General features: G+C 36.6%; 1 pseudogene; it reads left to right on the top strand.

The window, feature by feature from the left end:
- Positions 1 to 1088: 1088 nt before the first annotated feature.
- Positions 1089 to 23255, top strand: part of LOC114206117 (importin subunit alpha-1-like) — a 178175-nt pseudogene continuing 156008 nt past the window's right edge.

The raw sequence follows: 23255 nt of genomic DNA, 5'->3' as shown, positions 1-23255 counted from the left end.
ATTTTTCAAAATTGCTGTGATAATTCATCAAAGAGAAAACAAAATTTTTTATCAAAGGGTATTTATGCTTCCAGTTAAAATGTAGATATTTTGGTTATAATATCACTCCCAAAGTAATTAGAATATCCTGGATAAGCTATGAAATCATAATTTTTAAAACCATCAGAGATTTTAGATGTAAAGAAATCTAGACAAATTGAAACTAAAAATAAACAAGATGCATCACTGGCTTCAGTCACTGAGGAATAGTGGGAAAAGTAATAAATCTGCCATAGATTGGGACAAGGAGAAGCTATACATGCTTTTAATGAAATTTCAGTGGCCGCATGTGGATTGTATAATGAATTAAAACCCAAAATGGAAAGAGAGAAAGTCTGCCCCTACCTACCAGTTTTGTCCCACAGGGCCTACACTGTACATGTGGGATACAGTGAGGGTAGAGAAGAACTGACAGTAACCACCGTAGCCCACTATCCAAAGGCACACAGGATCTTCCTGAATGCACATCAATAGCTCACTAACTGCAGGGCGAGAGCACTAAGTGGAACCCAATCCCCTGCACGTGTGCTAGGTCTCCACCTCTAGTGGAGGTGGAAAAAGAGCTTTCACCTGAAAGTTGGGGCAGAACACTCATGTTAGAGAGCAAAGAGAAATACTTTGTGATCCAAACAGCTGGGACGTGTGCTGTAAAGCACAGAGAAATCAACCACCATTTGGAAAACTGGTCACTAGACTCTAAAACGTAGAGAGATCTCCAGAGTTTTGTCAATACTGAGATCGCAAGCCTTCCTATAAAGGAAACAAAACAAACAAGAACCCACAAAAACAACTTAAATCCTGTCCTGAAAATAGTCAAATCTAGGGGTGAAAAAATGACTCTAGCTAAAGCAAATAAAATTCAATAACAGCTCAACTACTGATTGGATTGACTTAGCTCCTGGAGTAGCAATCTGACATTTTCTTTTCTTGGACAAATATCATTTACTTTTGTTGCTACCATTCACTCATGTATACGATGGCAGGGACGCAGTCAACAATTATGAGACATAAAGAAGCAGGGGAATATGATTCATATTCAAAGGGGAAAAATGGACAATGAGGGCGAATCCTCAGATGGCCTAGAAGTAGGACCTAGAAGATTTCAGAGGCTGGGAAGATGGCAGAGTAGGAGGACCCTAAGCCCACCTCATCCCATGGATACAACTGGGTTACCCTCACATCAGTGTAATAGCCTGGAAAATGACCTGAAAACTGGCAGAACAAACTCCACAACTAAAGGTAGAGAAGAGGCCACAGAGAACGTAAGAACAAAGGTGGAGATGAGGTTTGGGAGCAGAACGGACTGTGGCCATCACAGTGGGGAGGAAGCGGGGGCCGCAGAGGAGGCTGAGAAACAGAGTATCACACCAGCGAGCCTGCATGGGGAAGACAAATCACCATAACATTTGGCTTTGAAAGAGAGACAGGCTGAATTTCATGAGTTCTTAAACCAGTGGGACTTTGGGGTGCCTGGGTGGCTCAGTCGGTTGAGCGTCTGCCTTCAGCTCAGGTTCCTGGGGTCCTGGAATGGAGCCCCGCACTGGGCTCCCTGCTCAGCGGGGAGCCTGTTTCTCCCTCTCCCTCTGCCTGCCTGCCTGTCTGACTGCTTGTGATCTCTCTCTCTCTCTCTCTCTGTCAAATAAATAAATAAAATCTTTAAAAATAAAACAAAACAAACAAACCAGTGGGACTTAAAGCCTGGAATTTTAAAATACAGCGGGCTCCCCTCCAGGAGATCCCAGAGGGCATTAGAAAGCAGAGTCCCACCCTTAAAGAGACAGCATGACAAATAGCCAGGGTAGATACAGCATGGAAGGAGCAGACTGGAAAATGCCTGAGGCACATGGGAAGGAGAGTGATTTACTCATCTCAGAGCCTGTTTTCCACCCCTGCCCCTCTGCATAAACACAGCCACCTGTAGAAACTAGCGCATTGCCCACATTCACTACCTAACTGGCTTAGACCAAGCCCCACCCCCACGTTCTTCTGCAGATCTTCACTTTCCGGTCTTGCTTGCTTCTATCCTGACATTGGGGGCCCCCTCCCACAGAAAATAGGTGCAACCTTCACCAGCACCATGTCTCCCTACCCATGCCTTCTGTGGGGCCTTGGTTCTTGTGGCAGTGGCAGCAGTTCTCATTTTTCAAGCAGACCAGTGCACACTTTAAGATGCACCCCACCCAGCCAGGGACCAAACACTGCCCACTATAGGCAAAGAGAAGCTCTGCAGACAACTGGACTGAAGGAAAAAGAAGCCAGGACTCAAAAGCAGTGCACATGCAAGACACATAGGAGACATTTCGTGAAGTGCCAGACCCTGGGAAACAGGGGAGACTGCACTGCAGGGCACTATAGGACCTCTTCATAGGGCCAAAACCTTCTAGAACAGGAGACATAGGTGACTTTTCTAACACACAGAAAGAGACGCAGAGAGTTAGACAAAATGAGGAGACAGAGGAATATGTCCCAAATGAAAGAACAGGACCAAACCACAGCAAGAGACCTAAGTGAAACAAATACAAATAATATGTCTGATAGAGAATTTAAAGTAATGATCATAAAGATACTCACTGGACTTAAGAAAATAATGGAGGACAACAGTGAGACCCTTAACAAAGAGATATCAAAGAACCAATCAGAGATGAAAAACACAATAAATAAAATTAAAAATACACTTGATGGAATAAATAGCTGGCTAGAAGAAACAAAAGAATGAATTAAAGGCCTGAACACCGAGTAATGGAAAGTAACTAAGTTAAACAAATGAGAGTAAAAAACTTTGCAAATTGAGAATAGTCTTAGGCAACTTAGTGACTTCATCAAGTATAATTACATTTGTATTATAGGGATCTGAGATCCAAAAGAGAGAGAAAAGGGGGCAGAAAATTTATTTGAGGAAATAATAGCTGAAAACTTCCCTTATCTGGGGAAGGAAACAGATATCCAGATCCAGGAAGCACAAAGATCCCTCAACAAAATCAACCTAAGGAGGCCACATCAAGACACATAGTAATTAAAACTGAAAAAACTAGTGATAAAGAAAAAAAAATGTAAAAGCAACAAGAGAAAAGACAGTTACATACAAGGGAATCCTCATAAGGCTGTTAGCAGTGTTTTCAGCAGAAACTATCCAGGCCAGAAGGGAGTGGAATGATATACTCAGAGTGCTCAAAGGAAAACCTGCAGCCAAGAATACTCTATTCAGCAAGGCTATCATTCAGAACAGAAGGAGAGATAAAGAGCTTCTCAAAAGAACAAAGACTAAAGGAACTCATAACCACTAAAGCAGCCCTAAAAAAAAAGAAAAAATAGGGGACACTTGAGTGTAAAGGAAAGTCCATAAGTGAGAGTATGAAAAGTAAAAAACACAAAATCAATAAAAAGAAGTATTTCTCTAACAGTCAGGAAATCCATAAAACAAAAGGATGTAAAATATGATACCATATACCTAAAGCATGATGAGGGAGAGGACTAAAGAATGGGTTCACACTTAAGTAACCACAAACTTAATATAGATTGCTATATGCAGAAAAGGTTATATACAAATCTGACCAGTAATAGATATGCAAAGAATAAAAAGAAAAGAATCCAAGTATATCACTAAAGAGAGCCAACAAACCAAAAAAAAAACAAAAAAGAGGAAGAGAAGGATCAGAGAAAAACTACAAAAACTACCATAAAACAAGTAACAAAATGGCAATAAATACTTGTGTATCAATAATTACTTTAGATGTAAATGGACTAAATGCCCTAAAGAGAATCAATCTAAAGTGAAGATATAACAATTATAAATATGTATGCACCCAACATGAGAGCACCCAAATACATAAAACAGTAACAAACATAAAGGAACTAATCAATAGTAATACAATAATAGTAAGGGATATTAACACCCCCTTTACATCAATGGCCAGATCAACCAAAGAGAAAATCAAAGAAACAGTGGCTTTGAATGACACACTGGATCAGATGGATTTAAAAGATATATTCAGAACATTCCACCCTAAAACAACAGAATACACATTCTTTTCAAGTGCACATGGAACATTCTCCAGGATAGATCACATATTAGGATACAAAACAAGTGTCAACAAATTCAAAAAGACCAAAGTCATACCCTGCATTTTTTCTGACCACAATGCTATGAAACTAGAAATCAATAACAAGGAAAACTCTGGGAAGACTACAAATACATGGAAGTTAAATAACATGCTACTAAATAATGAATGGATGAACCAAAAAATCAAAGAGGAAATAAAAAATATACATGGAGACAAATGAAAATAAAAACACAATTGTCTAAGATCTTTGGGATGCAGCAAAATCTGATCTAAGAGGGAAGTTTATAGCAATACAGGCCTATCTCAAAAAGCAAGAAAAATCTCAAATAAGCAGCCTAATCTTTCATCTAAAGGAGCAAGAAAAAGAAGACCAAACTAAACCCAACACCAGCAGAAGGAAGGAAATAATAAAGATTAGCAGATCAATGAAACCAGGAGCTCGTTCTTTGAAAAGATCAAAAAAGTTGATAAACTTTTAGCCACACTCATCAAAAAATTGAATGAATGAATGAATGAAGACTGAAATAAAATCAGAAATAAAAAAGGAAAAATAATAACACATACCACAGAAGTACAATGCCAACAAACTGGACAACCTAGAAGAAATGGTTAAATTCCTAGAAATATAATCTATCAAAACTGAAGTAGGAAGAAAAGAAAATTAGGAGAAAATGATTACCAGTAATAAAATTGAATCAGTAATCAAAAATTCCCAATAAACAGAAGTACAGGACCAGGCAGCTTCACAAGTGAATTCTACCTAACATTTTAAGAATGAATACCTATTCTTCTGAAACTACTCCAAAAAAATAAAAAAGGAAAACTTCCCAATTCATTCTGCAAGGGCAGTATCATCCAGCTACCAAAACCAGATAAAGACACCACACACACACACACACACACACACACACACACACACACACACACACACATACACACACACAAAACAACAACTATAGGCCAATATCTGTGATGAACATATACACAAAAATCCTTAACAAAATACTGGCAAACTGAATCAAACAATACATTAAAAAGCATTCACCACAATCAAGTAGGAATTATTCCTGGGATGCAAGGTGGATCATTATTCACAAATCAATCAGTGTGATACATCACATCAATAAGAGAAAGGATAAGAACCATGTGATTCTTTCAATAGATGCAGAAGAAGCATTGACAAAGTACAACATCCATTCATGATGAAAACCCTCAAGAAAGTACATCTAGAGGGAACATAACTCAACACGATAAAGGCCTTATATGAAAAACCCACAGCAAACATCATACTCAATGGGGGGAAAACTGAGAGCAGGTGAGAGCAGTATCTAAAATATATAAAAAACAAGACAAGGATGTCCACTCTCACCACTTTTATTCAACATAGTACCAGAAGTCTTAGCCACAGCAATTGGACAACATAAAGAAATAAAAGGTATCCGGATTGGTAAGGAAAAGGTAAAACTTTCACTATTTGCAGATGACATGATAACATATTTATAAAACCATAAAGACTCCACCAAAGAACTACTAGAACTGATAAATAAATTCAGCAGAGTCACAGGGTAAAAAAAACAATGTGCAGAAATCTGTTCTATTTCTATACACTAATAATGAAGGAGCAGAAAGAGAAATTAAGAAAACAATACCATTTACAACTGCACCAAAAACCATAAGACACCTAGGAATAAACCTAACCAAAGAGGTAAAAGTTCTATACTCTGAAAAATATGAGAAACTGATAAAAGAAACTGAAGAGGACACAAAGAAATAGAAAGATATTCCATGCTCATGGATTGGAATAACAAATATTGTTAAAATGTCTATGCTACCCAAAGCAATCTACATATCTAATGCAATCCCTATCAATATACCAGCAGCATTTCTCACAGAACTAGGACAGTCCTAAAATTTGTATAGAACCACAAAAGACCCTGAATAGCCAATGCAAACTTGAAAAGAAAAGCAAAGCTGAAGGCATCATAATTTCAGTCTTCAAGTTATATTACAAAGTGGTAGTGATCAAAATAATATGGTACTGGCTCAAAAATAGACACATAGAGGAACAGAAGAGAATAGAAAACCTAGAAATGAACCCACAATTATATCGTCAATTAATCTTCAACAAAGCAGGAAAGAATACCCAACGGGGAAAAGACAGTCTCCTCAACAAATGGTGTTGCAAAAACTGGAGAGTTAGACACTTTCTTACACCATACAGAAAAATAAATTCAAAATGGATTAAAGACCTAAATGTGAAATCTGAAACCATAAAAATCCCAGAAAGCTGTAAATTCTCTGACATTGGCAATACCAACATTTTTCAAGAGATGTCTCCTGAGTCAAGGGAAAAAAAAACCAAAAACTAAATTATTGGGACTATATCAAAATAACCAGCAAAGGAATTAACCAACAAAACTAAAAAGCAATCTACTAAATGGGAGAAGATATTTATAAATGACATCTGACAAATGGTTATTATCTAAAATATATAAAGAACTTATACAAAGCAACACCCCCCCCGAAATAATCCAATTAAAAAATGGGTACGACACATGCACAGACATTTCTCCAAAGAAGACACACAGATGGCTAACAGACACATGAAAAGATGCTCAACATCAGTCACTGTCAGGGAAATTCAAATCAAAACTACAGTGTGATATCACCTCACATCTGTCAGGATGACTAAAATCAAAAGAACAAGAAACAATAAGCATTGGCAGGGATGTAGGGAAAAAGAAACGCTCATGCACTGTTGGTGGGAATGCACTCTGGTGCAGGCACTGTGGGAAACAGTATGAAGTTTCCTCAAAAAGTTAAAAATAGAACTACCATACAATCCAGTAATCACACTACTGGGAATTTACCCACAAAATACAAAGCACTAGTTCAAAGGGATACATGCACTCCTATGGTTATAGCAGCATTATTTACGATAGCAAAATTATGAAAGCGGCCCAAGTATCCATCAATAGATGAACGGATAAAGAAAAATGGAATATTCATACAATGGAATATTACTCAGCAATAAAAAAGAATGAAATCTTGCCTTTTGCAACAACATGGATGGAGCTACAGAGTATAATGTTAAGCGAAATAAACCAGTCAGAGAAAGACAAATACCTTATGATTTCACTCATCTGTGGGATTTAAGAAACAAAACAAATGAGCAAAGGAAAAACAGAGAGAAGGAGACAAGCCAAGAAACAGACACTTAATTCTGGAGAACAAACTGATGGTGACCAGAGGGGAGGTCGTGGGGGGATGGGGGAAACAGGTGATGGGGATTATGGAGTGCACCTGTTGTGATGAGCACTGGGTACTGTAGGGAAGTGTTGAATCATTAAATTCATAGCCTGAACTAATATTATACTGTATGCTAACTATAGTGGAATTGAAATAAAAACTTAATACAAAAAATAAATAGGAGCTAGAAGATAAGGACTTTTAGGCAATTAGAATCAATATGTGAGAGGAGCTAGAAAAAAAGCTAGGTAATATGAATATAACAGTCACATATAACACTTCATATTAAAAAGAAACAAATGCAAATACTACAAAGATTATGATGTTGCAAATAGCGTTCATTTATTTTCAGCACATTCTAATTTGCAGACAATCAACCAATATTATATAAACTGAAAAAACATAAAGTATGTAAATGAGCAGAGCTTCTAAGATTTGTGAAATTAATATATGTATAATTGAAGAATTAGCTGAAAAAGAAAAAATAGGGACAATCTTTAAAGAGATGTTATAATAACCTAAAATTGAAGAAAAGCATCAAGCCACAAATCTAAGAAGCTCACTGAAACTCAAAAATTTAAAAAAAAAAAGCAAAGGAAATCATACTTAGGCACATCTTAATTGAAACTTCTAAAAAACTAAATTAATTGAAAAAATATTAAAAGTGGTCAGAGAATAAAGACACTGCATACAGGGCATATGTGATATAAGTGATAGATGACCACCTTCAGAAACAGTGAGGCGAGGGTGAAAAACGCCATTTGTAAGTGATATGAGAATAAACTAGTAAACCCTAGTCAATTTAGAATTCTGTATCTAAAAAATATCCTCTAAAAATTCATGCAAAATAAATGTATCTTCATACCATCAAAATTGAAGAGAGTCCTATTCCTGGAGACTAGCAATATGACAAATGTTGAGGAAGCCCAAATCTACATGGAGGAATAAAAGTCCCCTTAAAAGTAATATTTATGAAATTTAAAAACATCATTTAAATTAAAAGTATATTTTCTTGTTTCAATACATATTGTGGGGGTACCTGAGTGACAGTGGGTTAGACTTCTGCCTTCGGCTCAGGTCATGATCCCAGGGTCCAGCATTGCGGGATCAAGCCCCACATCAGGCTCCCTGCTCAGTGGAGAGCCTGCTTCTCCCTCTTCCCCTGCCCGGCCCCACTGCTCCTGCACTTGCTCTCTCTCTCTCTCAAATAAATAAAATCTTAAAAAAAAAAAATACGTATTGCGATAGGCAGAATAATGGCTCCCCAACAATTTCCAAGTTTTAACCTTCAAAATTTGTGCATATATTTAATTGTATGGCAAAGCTGAAGTAAGGTAGTAGATGGAATTCAACCTGCTAATCCAAAGATGTTTAAAAAGGATTATCCATCTTTGCACTGGTCCCAAAAGTGGTGGGACGTCTGCACAGCCTCTTGTGGAAGCCCGGGCCTCCGTGTGGCTTTCTCCCTTTGTCTCATAACTATGTCCACCAACAAGAATGGTAATTCACCAGCTGCCTGCCTTAACAGATTTAAGAACAAGGGGAAAGAATACAGAAATGAGGCGGTGCCGAATAGAAGTTAATTTGGAGCTGAGCAAAACTAAGATGACCAGAGGCTGAAAAGGAGAAATGTAAGCTGATTTCCTGATGACACTACCTCTCCACTGCAGGAAAACCACAACAAGCAGGGCACTGCACATTGGTCTGTTGATGACATTGTCAAAGGCATAAAGAGCAACAATTGGGAAAGCCAGCTCCAGGCTACTCAAGCTGCTAGGAAACTGCTTTCTAGGGAAAAATAGCCCCCCCCATAGACAACATAATCCAGGCTGGTTTGATTCCAAAATTTGTGTCTTTCTTGAGCAGAACTACAATCTGAATCTGCTTGGGCTCTCACTAACATTGCTTCCGGGACATCAGAATAGACCAAGGCTGCGGTAGATGGAGCTGCTATCCCAGCATTCATTTCTCTGCTGGCATCTTCCCATGCCCACATCAGTGAACAAGCTGTATGGGCTCTAGGAAACATTGCAGGTGATGGTTCAGTTTTTTGAGACCTGGTTATCAAGTACAGTGCAGTTGACCCACTATTGGCTCTCCTTGCAGTTCCTGATATGTCATCTTTAGCATGTGGTTACTTACGTAACCTTACGTGGACACTTTCAAACCTTTGTCACAACAAGAATACTGCACCCCCATTAGACGCTGTTGAGCAGATTCTTCCTACTTAGTTTGTCTCCTGCATCATGACGATCCAGAAGTATTAGTAGATACCTGCTGGGCCATTTCCTACCTTACTGATGGTCCAAATGAATGGACTGAAATGGTCGTGAAAACAGGAGTTGTGCCCCAGCTTGTGAAGCTTCAGAAGCTTGTGAGCTACTGAATTGTCCATTGTGACTCCTGCACTAAGAGCCTTAGGAAATATTGTCACTGGGACAGATGAACAGGCTCAGGTTGTAACAGATGCAGGAGCATTTGCTGTCTTTCTCAGCCTGCTAACGAACTCCAAAACTAATATTCAGAAGGAACTATGTGGACAATGTCAAACATCACAGCCAGTCGCCAGGACCAGATACAGCAAGTTGTGAATCATGGATTAGTCCCGTTCCTCACTGGTGTTCTCTCTAAGGCAGAGTTTAAGACACAAAGGAAGCTGTCTGGGCCATGATCAACCATACAAGTGGTGGGACAGATGAACAGATTGTATACCTTGTTCATCGTGGCATAATAGAACCATTGATGAACCTTTTAATTGCAAAAGATATCAAAATTATTCTGGTTATTCTGGATGCCATTTCAAACATCTTTCAGGCTGCTGAAAAACTAGTGAAACCGAGAAACTTGGTATAATGATGGAAGAATGTGGAGGTTTGGACAAAATGGAAGCTCTACAAAACCATGAAGATGAGTCTGTGTACAAAGCTTCATTAAACTTGATTGAGAAGTGTTTCTCTGTAGAGGAAGAGGGAGAGCAGAATGTTGTGCCAGAAACTACCTCTGAAGGCTATATGTTCCAAGTTCAGGATGGCACTCCTGGGACTTTTAACTTAGATTGTACAGCTGAGGCAGTAAGTTGTTTTGTTGTATACTCTCTTTGGTAGAAGTTTGTCTTACTGTTTCTCTACTAAGAACTCTTTTCAAATGTATTTTGTTATTGTGGCACTTTTTACAATGGAACTATCCTTGACCAGTTCCAAAGTGTACAAATTGTACGAAGCTCTTCTTCTCAGTGGGTTTCTTATTTCTATGTGGAATCTCCTATCTTGCAGTGTCCTGTAAATAAAGATGAAATTCCACCCTTAAAAATAAATAAATAAACAGGATTATCCAGGAGAAACCAATGTAATCACAACAGTTTTTAAAGGTATAAGAGGTAGCCATGACAAGTCAGTGTCAAAGTGATAGGATATGAGAAAAACTTGATCAGCCATTGTTGATTTTGAAGATTTAAGCAGGGCAGGGTCACAAGCCAAGAAATGCAGGCACCCTCAAGAAGCTGGAAAGGGTAAGAAAGTATCTTTTCTTAGAGCCTCTAGAATGAACACAACGCCTTGATTCTAGCCTAGAAAAACCCATTTGGGACGTCTGACCTCATGATAGATATTACATTTTCATCGTTTTAAGCCACTAAGTTTATCCTAGTTCATAATAGCAGCATTGGAAAACGTGTGTGTGGGAGTTTGTAGGTTACTACCGTAGCACAGAAGGTGTTAGGAAGATCAATAAAATTATACTACTGTAAATTTCTCCCTTGTCATGTGTAAAGCAACATAGTATCAGAAGGTTAATATTTTGATAAGATGCATACAATAATAAATAAAGGGGGATGGAGACAACCACAAACATAATAAATAAGTCAACTATGTTTTATCTTAGAGGGCATTAAGTGCTATTAGAAAACAAAATAAGTATCACAAGAGAAAGGGCTAGGAAATTCTAAGGATAACGTTTGTAATTTTAAATAAGGTTACCAGAACAGGTATTGTGGAGAAGTGACATTTAAGCAAAGTCTTAGAAAATGCTAGAATGTTAGCTCTGGGCTATCTGGGCAAAACTCCTTCCAGATAAAAGGAACAGTCAGTGCAAATCTACAAGATGCACTGGGCCCTGGAATGTTAGAGTAAGAACAAACAGGCCAGGGAGTCCGAATTGCAGTGAAAGAGGGACATGAGTGTCCAGAGAGGGGGTCAAAGTTTACCAAGAGGGCAGATCACATAGACCTGTGGAAGCTTTTTCTTTCCCACTGTATTAAAAGGGGTTATGCTCCCTTAAGAGCCAGACTTGTGCTCAAGTGGGCAGATGGAAGCTTGGCTCCGGGTCTGAGCTGAAGCCCAGGGTTAGATATGGGAGTGAACCAGAAAGGAGGTAAGTGCTTAATTAATTGTTACTCATCTCCTAAGTCTCAGTCCCACAGACAGAACACCTTCCTTTTATTTGTATGAAAATATCTTTGCAGGCTTCTGATAGTAGAATAAGGCCAACATATACGGATCCAATATATTTTGCAACGGACTGTTCTTTAGTGTAGTTTCAATACTGTTCTTGTAAGATGGAAGTTCAGCCCTTAGTAACAATTTTTTAACAAAATATTCAATAGTAAAATGTAAAATTTCACAAGGTGATACAAATTTTCATACTAGCAGTTTTCTAATAGACTGCAAGGTATTCATGAAATACAGATAAAGAAATGTTTTCGGTATTATTTCTGAAGATGGTTGTTAAATAATTTAAAAAGTGTAACCTTATGGGAAACTAAATGAACACTCAGTGTCCTAATCTAGCAATACTGAATAATTCTCCTTTGAGGGACTTTTTTTTTTTTGTACCTAAGATCAATTATCTCAGGAGTAATTGTGATTCTTACTCATAGTCTGTATGTTGGGGTGACACTAATGAATCTGACAACAAAAATCCTTTGTATGATAAGAAAAATGTCCTTCTTCAATTGTGGTTTTTATAATATTTTCATTTTCTCCTGAAATGCTCTGGTTTGTAAGTATCGCCTTCATTCATTTGGCACTGCGCTAGGGTCTAGGGGTACAACAGTGAATAAATATAGGTCAGGCTTCTTCCCTTTCGGCGTTCATATGTTTGGGCCAACTATTGTAGTACTTTGGAATATCAAAAAACCACAGAATGCTCAAGAGAAGGATAAAACTGATGACTGTAACATTAATGAGTTAAACTATAGGAGATACAAAGGCTATTTGTCATCATACTTCTGCCAACTAAATGATTAAGGACAGAGAAGAGTGTCTATCAGATCTAAGGTAAATAAACCAGCAAAGTAATATTAAAGTGTTCATTTCACTGGAATAGTAAAGCCAAATGACAAAAATGTGTTATTGTGTGCTGGTGAAGATATTCACCAAATAAAATTAAGGAAGAGAGAAGAAAACCTTGTAAAATAGTGCAAATCTGTTATAATCCCACCAGGTAAGAGTCTATTTAAAACTATTAAGATAAGTATCAGTCAAAATAAACTAGGTGATGCTGAAGTAAAAAAGATCCCAACTCTCAGGGGCTTAAAATCACATGTTTATCTGTGTGTCATGCTTTATATCTATTGCAAGCCAACTCTATTCTTCAGAAATTGGCTGTGTATTTGTGTTTGTATGGTGCAGAGGCAGAAAGAAGGTTTATGGTGAACCATGCACTGAAAGTTAAGGTTCTATGCAAAATTAGTGTAAGTCACTTCCACTTACAGGTCATTCACTAAAACAAGGGGGCAAGTCACTGTTCAAGGACTGTAGGGAAGTTCAATGCTAGCATCAGTGTCAGAATATTTGGTGAACACTGTGAATGACTCCCCATGGCTGTGATTGCCAACTTTGAAAATACATATTTATCTTTATCTTTAGTTTTCTTTGGAAATATACTAATCATCATACCTCTACCAAAGTAACATTAACATATCAAGGTTAATATTCTAAGATGTTTCCTCTTTCTCTGTAAAAAAAAAAATTATGGTTAGAGCATTTAACATGAGATCTACCCTCTTCACAAAAGTTTAAGTGTACATTATTGTCAACTACAGGCACAATGTTGTACAGCAGACATCTAGAACTTTATTCATCTTGCACCACCTAAATTTTATGCCCACTGAACAGCAACACCACTCTATTTTCCTAATGAACGGATATAATTTCAGGATAAGAACTAAACACATTTTTCTTTCTTAGCAAGATGGATAGATTTTTTTTGCATTTGTGCTATTAAAGATAATACTGCATGTAGTTTTACCTGCCTGTTATTTCTATAGAGAGTCCTAGAAATAAAATTGTTAGATAATGTGTTTGTTCATTTTTATTTTAAACAGACACAGAAAATTACCTCCCCAAAGCTTGTTAAATTAGCTTGACTATCAACAGTAAAATAGCCACATGTTTCCATTTGTTTAAATTACGGAAAATTTTATGTGGTCGTCATTCACCTTGGTATTTTGAAATTTTGAAATTGGAAATAATGATCTCAGTTGTGTTAAGGTTAAAAACCAGCTTTCACCCTTTTTTGCCTCTGTTGGAAAACTCAGGACAAATAAATTCTATGAACAAAACAACTAACTGAAAAATATCTTTTTGGTAACATTGAAATCTGCAAATTTAAGATTTAGAAAAAACTAGGTTTGGTACAAAAATATTAAAAGCTAAAAAGCCATATCTGAAAATAGATTAGAATTTTTGTTGACTGAAAATTAATGAGAGGATTTAACCCAGACATAATTTGGATTGAGAAATTTTCACCCACAGAAACTCTACTCGGTTGAAATAATGACACCAAGGAAACTACAACGGCAAGAGTAATATTTTGTAAAAATTAATATGCTCTGAAGAAATGATCAAGAAATCAAATATTTGAAATTTATAGAAAAGCAATCCATCCTGAGGAAAATTACTTCAATGACATCAACCTGGATTAAACCAGGAACATATAACGATGCTATTAAAAAAAAGAAAGAAGATCGAGAGTGAAATTGGCTTAATTTCATTGGGGGAATACACAGTTTCACTGAAAAAGCAGTAAATCAATTTTGGTATAAATCTGACTGAAATGTTTGCATCCATCATCAAGACCCCAAAGAATATTTGGAATAAAAATGAAATGGTAGGTAGATATTGGGTGTTCAAAACTTTGGACTCACAACTTGGGAAAAGAAAACAATGCTTACTCTGCCCCCACTATGGGCATTTTCCTCTGCTCCTTTCAGCCTTCTGCACAAAGAAGCAAAAATCTCAAACACACAGTAGGCATAAAACTCAAGACATCAGAATTGGGCTGTGTTTATTGTTTTTCCTTCTACTTATCATTTGTTATGCACTGAATTGTACCTCTCCAAAATTCCTATGTTGAAGCCCTCACCCCCCATGTGACTATATTTGGAGTAAAGGACCTCTTGGGATACAGTTAAGGATAAATGAGGTCAAAAGTGCTAGGCCTTAAACCAGTAGGACTGGTGTCCTTATAAAAGGAAAAGACACCATAAATTGACACCCTTCTGTCTTTCTCCCCCCACCCCATGCACAGGGAAGATGCCATATGAGGACACAGCAAGAACTCAGTCATCTACAAACCAGGAAGAGAGGACTAGAAACCAACTCTGATAGCACCTTGATCTTGGACTTGTCAGCCTCTTAAACTATGAGGAAATAAATTTATGTGTTTAAGGCACCCCAGTCCGTGGTATTTTGTTATGGCAGGCTGAGCAAACTAACACACCATCCTAAGACCTCTTTTTTGTCTTGCTAAAACTCACAGACATTTCTATTCCTTCTATATAATTCTTCCTCTTTGATTATTAGTGCCCCAGTTCCTGGAGAAAACTTCATCTCTCAAATATCCTTGCTTAGCAATTTTCTATAACCTTGGGCCCCAAAGTAAGCTTTCCAAAGTCTCTGGAAAATTAGGCAGATTGAATGCTACCACAAACCTGAACTACAAACATGCAGTTACTCTGAGTTTTGTAGGCAAAGTGAAAGAACTGCATCTATATGACAAAGACAGGAGCACAAATACATGTGTAGTCTAAGAAGAAGTCATGGAAACCAAGTATATATCAAGTCGTTTTTTTATATAGGCATCTAGGTAGTTTGAAATTCTGTGATATCATCACTCAGAACTTAAAAAAAAGGTTATTATATCTCCCTTTGTCATAAAAAAAACGATGAAAGCAAAGTGGAATCCTAATGGAAAGTTATCTGTGGTAATCAAGAAAACATGAACGTAAAAACTCTCCCAACATCAAAATTCTGAAGAAAAAGGATTTCAATTCAGTTACTACAAGTTGATTTCTATTTCTACAAGGTTGAGGTAGAAAATATTCAAATGCAAATATAAGTATAATCATGTCTAAGCAAATATACAGTTATGGAATTTTTAATAATTTATTAATTCATTATTTAGAACCAATACACTTTCAAAAAAAACTCCGAAACATATTTTGTAAAGAAAATATATACTTTGGTATAGATCTGACTGAATATGTATAAACTGATATATAAATATATATAAACTGATGTTTAAAGCTTGAATAATGACAATTATATAAAATTGGTGTGTATAGGTTTGGAACTTTTGCTAAACTAAACTAAATGTTTATTACTGTTAATGTTATCTCTTTTGTTCACAAGTTCTAACTCTGAGAACTCAGGCAAAGACAAATTGAGTTACACACTTTGATGTTCTAACCAAAATATCAAACCTGCATTTTAAGATTATCAAAGTTTTCCAAAACTAAATTCTAAAGGTAATGTGTTCCCTGGGTACTGATATGAAGTAGATGTCCTGTCCATTATCCTGACAAAAAACAGGATAATGGACAATGTCTTTAACAGCAGCTTATCAGCAAAGCTAGAAGCATTCTTCAAATGTCCATTTACTGAATCTAACCTTAATAAAAGCCAAGGTCATAACATTAAAAATCATGCAATAAAGGCATTTCTGCCAAAGTTTGAGCCTGTCAGGTAAGCATTTTTATAATCCAACTTGATAAAATGGTCAAGTTTACACTAATTTGAGCTGTGATGGATAGAGGTCTTGCACTTTGGTTATCTTTCTTGAGCATCAGTCTTATCCTTTACATGTAGAAAAATAATTTCAAGTTTAAACTCTTTGACTTGAGCCAAGAACACAGGGATTCCAGATTGCCGAAAGAGTAGTGCAAGCATTTTACAATAGAGATTGAAAAGTATAATTTATATGCTCCACAAGGAGAGTGTGACCAGCATTTCCTCAGTTTTAGATCATTTTTAAATGTGTCCAACTGAGATCACATATTGTAGATGAATATCTCAATCATACACAAACTTCAAAGTTGCTCCCACAAAACTGCAAATTATTTTTCCAAATTCCATATATCATTTGCTGGAACCAGCATCCCATTAGATCCTCAGGACAGAAACATGATGGATATAATTTAGATTTCTGAATTTCCCTCTCTCTTATTCTCTACTTCTAACCAATAATTAATCTCTAACAAGTTCATCTCCTAAGAATATGTTTATGGTATTTATTCTCTTTTTTCCACACTCACACAATCCTCATTGGACCTTCAATTAAAGTTACCTGAGACTATCTGTGCTCCATCTTTCCCATTAGAGATCTCTTTAAGACATAACCATTGATCAGGACTCACTGAGGTAAATCTTTCATGTATTTCCCCAGACATCAGGCAAAGGGCTAAGGTCACTGTCCTGGTCAGGAGGACTTAATGACATCTGATAATATCTTCACTCTTCACCCCTAACTCTACCTGCTTACAGTTTAAATACAAACAACATAGAAACTATAGAATCACGATGGCCAGCTTTTCCACATTTCCTCCATTTATAGGCACAGCCTTGTCTTTCTAGAAAACTCCTATAAATTATTAAAGACAATGCTCAAATGGTTTGTGTGTGTGAGACCCCTTTTGTGAAATGTCACGGAGTCAATTGTGTGTGGTTAAGTACCAGTAAAATAGATGTCACTCGTCAAGATAAAGGAGGCATAGCTTGTTTGATGACTGTTTGGTAAGAAGGATTAGGAACTTTCCATAGATGGTCACATGAGGAAGGAAAAACTCAAGGCTAATTTAGATTGAAGTGGGATTGGATTTTAGTGTGCTAACAGAGATAAGATTTGGGAAGAAAAGCCACTATAAGTAATATTTATCAGTTAATGGAAGTGGGGACTAAACAGATTCTATATATGGGGAAGAAATTTCAATGTGCTAGACTCCGGAGGTTGAGGTAGATTTTCAATAAAGCTGATGATGTGTAAGTTCGAGGGCCCAGGCTCCACCCAAAGCCCTAATTTTTCATTTGCAGTTCTGTGCTCTTTTACTTAAAAACAGCCCATAAAACTGTGTGAGCTTCAGACACTGAAAAACCTTGATAAAAAATAGCATTAAGCCAAACAGAAAACTATAGGAGGCCTCATTTCTACATGTTTGCCAGTTTCCTTGGAATGACTGCAACTTGGCCATCATAATTTTCTTTCATGTTTAGAGGTGAGTAGCACAGGGGAAATGATTTCATTTTTTTATGATATAGAAATTTGAGTAGAGATGAAGCAATGCAAGGAGAATCAGAACATTATTTTTTTTTTTAACAGATGTGGGGGTGCCTATGGGTTTCTTTTTAACTATTTCTTTCTCTTTCTGGAATGTTGTATATATGTCCCTGCTTGTATTCCTGTATATGTGTGATGTGGGGTGTGTGTGTGTGTGTTTATATACACACACACATATATACATATGTATGTGTGTTTAATATTCCTAAATAATCTCTTAGAAATAATTCAAGCTCTTGCCAATTTCCACTTAAATTCCATGCAAAATGGAGAAAGGAAGATCTTCCTTCCTCTAAAAGATTTAATTAGAAGGTAAAGAATGATGATGATAATCTATTAATAACTATCAATTATTAAATACCTATTTGTGCTTCATTTATTTTTATTCTGTATAAATGTGAAATATAAAGAATAAATATTATTTTATCTTGTGTCTAAATCCCTTCAAAGAAATCAATTTCTCACAGGCCAATAAGAACATGTGCAAAGTTAAAACCCACTTCACATTGATTCTTAAGCCTAATCTCTTTCTACTAATTCACTGGACCACTCAGTTTGAAAACAATTGCAGCATTCTGGCACCAAAGAAATCCTGGACACTGATTTTGGATGTTCTGTTGTTTACCTTCCAAGAAGGAATCAGCACATTCAGAACTACTTGGTTATTTGCAAAAGTTAGATGCTTTTTTTTTGGAAACTATTTACAATAGAGTTTTTCCTCCCTGGATAGGACTTTCTTCCATCCAGGATTGTATTGTACTATTATGGACCACTCATGACAAAATCAGATGCTGCATGTTTTCATAATGAAACTGGCCTGTTCATGGGTAAGGCGATAATAGTGTTTCTTCAATGATTAAAAGCTGGACTACTGATGTCAGCTGAGAGTTGAATTTCAGTACTGGCATTATAGTCTGCTGGCACTGTAACTATGAGTAACTTTTGAGCCTCACTTTTACTCTCTGTTAAATGAGAATAATGATATTACAGACATAGCACTGTTAAAAAAAAAGTATATGTGATCATGCAAGTAACAAGTTTAGAATGTCTCCTTCCCTCTTCTCTTCCTGGCAGATTTTTTTTTTAAGATTTTATTTGTTTATTTGAGAGAGAAAGAGAGAACGAGTGAGGGGGAGGGGCAGAGGGAGAGGGAGAGGGAGAAGCAGACTCCCCGCTTGAGCAGGGAGCCCGATTCCGGGCTCAACTGCAGGACCCTGGGATCATGACCTGAGCCGAAGGCAGACGCTTAACCGACTGAGCCACCCAGGCACCCCTCTTTCAGGCTGATTTTTGGGGGAAGATTTTTAGGTCGCACTGCATTATACTGTTTAACAGATGTCTAATACTTCACTGAGGCTGGTTTTACTGTCAAAGAGTTCACCTAGAAGAAAGAAGAGAGGAAACAGGTGTGTGCTACTGAAGGAGCTGCCAGTGATTCTGCTTCTCTCCAGTCGTTCTGAGGGTTAAATACTTCTTTTTCATTATTTAGAAATGAGAACAATAAAGTATATTAGCTAAATATACAAACTAAAAGTGGATAAAGTGATAAGATTTCAATGGCAAACAGGATAAATCCAAGGACTAAACTCCACACCAAGGAGCAAGCAGTGCTCTGTGAGTTAACCAATATCATCCACTCAGGTGTACTCTGGCTGTGTCCTCAGCCAAGGGGATCACTGTATGAGGTCTCTTTGGAAGAACCTGAATCGATACTAGGTAGAGAGCCAAAGTCTGAAACAACTTGAAGGCAGTGAAGTCCCTAACATAGGGGACTGTATTCTCAACAAGTCTGAAAAGGTCAGCTGAGCTCTTTGTTGAGGAATATTTTAAATAGTCCAAGAAACAGACTCAGCATTTAGTCACAGAACTTGCCGGATTTTTGGAGACACATCCAAATTGTATTGCTCTGCTATTGTCATTCTCCAAAGAAGTGCACTTGGATCAACACTGAAGAGCCAAATAAGTTTCTAAGCTTATGTTTTCTCTTGAAATTTGAACTTAAAAAAAAAAAAGTGGGGATCAAAAACTATGTAGAAAGTATTTATTTGTATCATGTAGAAGATAAAATTATACATGTACACATTGAAATATTTCTCTGAATAATATGGGTCAATGTTATTTTCTAATTGATCAAAAAATTAATACAGAAGATTTATGGTCTTACAATCAGAAAATAATACCATTATTTTACCATTGCTATTATCCACACCTGTAGAGTGTTGATGTTTATCCCAATAATTACCTCGACTTTTTAAACTTCTATCAGTATGTGAAACACAGGGCCCTTTAAATTCCATTTGAAACCCATATTAATAATGCGCTATATTTTATGACTTACCTTTAAAAATTTATGGTAGACCTATAATGTATACATATACCTTAATGGCTATCTATTATTTCTTCTGATATGAAATAGTATTTTAATCAGAAATGTCTTCTCTTTAAATTAAGGGTATAAACCTTGCCAGAGTTTTATCCTGCTGTCATATAGAGCCATCACATTCAATGTTTGATGAATACCAATAGCAACATACTACTTGGCATTTGATAAAAACATGAAACTTGGGCGCCTGGGTGGCTCAGTTGGTTAAGCGACTGCCTTCAGCTCAGGTCATGATCCTGGAGTCCCAGAATCGAGTCCCACATCGGGCTCCCTGCTCAGCGGGGAGTCTGCTTCTCCCTCTGACCCTCTTCCCTCTCATGCTCTCTCTCTCTCATTCTCTCTCTCTCAAATAAATAAAATCTTAAAAAAAAAACCAAAAAAAACATGAAACTTATTTCAAATAGATGTGCTAAATAGTATTAACGCATTTTCCAATATGTTTTCACTATATGAGGTGATGTGGAAAAAGTGGTCTTAATGTTAATCAGTAACTGCCCAGTTGAAGATGTAAAAATTCATCCAAGGATAAAGAAAATCATATGAATTTAGGAACACCTTGTATTTATTTCAGATGCATATTTTTATTGTAATAAGATTAAAGTCACTTAATATAGAACTCTAGTTTAATAAAAGGAAGTTTCTACATTAATTTTTTCCAAGACAATTTGAAAATTATGTCTTTTCATGGACTAGAAGGAAGCATGTGCTGGATTTATCTGAACCCCCAAGCGCACATGCTCATATTTTTGTATTATCAACAAAACAGAGCAGGTCCTTCCTGGACTGAGGTAGCTAAAATTATAATGAGGTGAGTAGTACAACACCTGCCACAGCAGGAAAGGGCCCTTTGTCAACTCCAACTTAGTCGGTATGAACAGCCAACTGAACTAGAGTAGGAAAAAAACCCACAATTTGAAAACAATTATGTAAGTTGGACTGAGATATATGGTCTTCATATAATCATTCTTACATCAGAAGAAGGGATTAATGACTCTCTAGATGTCTCCTACAGGGTTTAATTTGAGAATTTCTTCATATTTACAAATGCTGTATAAATTGACTTCACAAATGCGCGCATCACTCATTTTTGGAATAGGGTGAAAATATATGAAACCATTTTTGTTAACTTAAGGATTTCCTAGTATTTTTAGTAGACCCGAGAGTAAAGCTTAATGGCAAATGAGTAGTTTTTATGCCAGTGTGGTATTTTGTATCCAAGTTCTTTAACGTGATATCTTCATGAGTATAAAAATAGTTTTATAGTACTTCTATACATGTAGTTTTATGGGTTTTCTATGAATTTTCCTCTGATTAATGGAAACTCAAGGTCAGTGTACTCCTACATAATAATGAGTGTTGGTTTCATTTATGGATAAATGTTCATATTTGATATTTCAGATCTCAGGACAGAAAAATCCCGGGACCTATATTTCCTTTTAGTGTTAGCACATTCTGCAGTTGTTAGGAGAGCTGTCAATCTCTTCTTAATACATTCAAGCCCTTTGGAGAAAAGCACAGGCCAAAGGGGAAAACCCACAGTGGAAAATTTCCGAAGCTGATTACAGAGAAGGCTGAATGGTAGTCAAAGGTAAATTTCCAAAGGGATCCGATTAACATTGCGCTATCAAATAAGAACCGGAAAATAAGCCATTAATTGCATGGCATTTTGTTCTTCTACCTGGTTTTTCATAAGTCGGACTTCCTTCCAGGCTAATTAACCGCTAAACATTTTACAAGCAATCCAAGTGCGGAAGCAGTAAAAGATGAATTGCACTTATGAAGTAATTGACAAACGGTATATTGAATATTTTAAGAAAATGGCGTGCACCCTCATACCGGAAGAAAGGCTTATGTACTGCCATTTGACAGGTCATTAATCTCAGACCTCAGCATCGGATAAGAGAGGCTCAAAGCTAAACTGAACTTCACACATTAGGTGGGGTTATCCTAGTGCAAAGAGCTTCTGAGAAAACACTTAGTGTTCTTGGCTTGGCATTATCAAAATAACACGGGTGTTATCTCAGATGAATTCCCTAGTTATTTTATTTCCTTTTGACAGTAAAGTCAGAACTGCCATACCAAGGCAGTTCTCAAAGAAATTCAATTACTGAAATGTCTGACAGCTTGCTTTGCTTCTTACTAAAGTTTCCAAAGTTGCTTTCAGCATGTATAATATAGTTTGCTTTGCAAGACATGCACTGCATCTTATAATTTTTTTTAAAAATTTCTAAAGAAAGACAAAATTTGAGAAACAAAAATTTTGGTTGCAAGGAAAACAAAGTCATGATATTAGATTTGGAAACATTTATAATTTTTTATTGAGGACATATTAGCTTTCCTAGGATTGCGCATGGCAGTCAGGAGATGATAGAATACTAAGTTGTTTCTGTCATTAAATCTATCGAACATTTATTGCCAGGAAATCTGAAGTCACTAGAATACTTTGAATTCAAATGGTGCATTTCAAATTTTAAAATGCTTTTATTTTAAATATCCATGTGTTGAGTGAGTACGGTAAATGACAACTGAAGCATATTTAAGTAGCATCTGAATCATGTGACCCATTTTCCAAAACTGGGATAAATATTGGATGAGGTAAAGAACACCATATGTCTGTGTGTTATTATGCCATATATAATCTATATAAATTGCATTAATATATAATTGCTATATAAAACAGGTGATTTATATTTATATCACAAGTGTTAAAAATGATTTAAAAAACACGCTTAGGAGCAAGATTTCAACAATTACCTTGCTTCTACTGACTGACTAGTATGTTTAACTTAAATTCTTATTTTCTTCAACTGATTATAGCTCAAGATTAGGCTGCAGAGAAATACTAGGGAGAAGGAATGACACTTTGTCCACAACCCAACATTATTCCACCTATAGCTAACTTCAAGGGAGTGGGCACTAGAGAATTTCTTTAAGGATTACAATTCTTTCTCTAGTTTGCCTTAGAACATAAG

The sequence above is a fragment of the Eumetopias jubatus genome, unplaced genomic scaffold (genome assembly GCF_037043125.1).
Source record: "Eumetopias jubatus isolate StellerSeaLion01/CBP00866 unplaced genomic scaffold, mEumJub1_p1.0 scaffold_2, whole genome shotgun sequence".
NCBI classification, from domain to species: domain Eukaryota; kingdom Metazoa; phylum Chordata; class Mammalia; order Carnivora; family Otariidae; genus Eumetopias; species Eumetopias jubatus.
The sequence above is the reverse complement of the archived record's forward strand: the minus strand, read 5'-3'. Positions and strand labels throughout refer to the sequence as shown.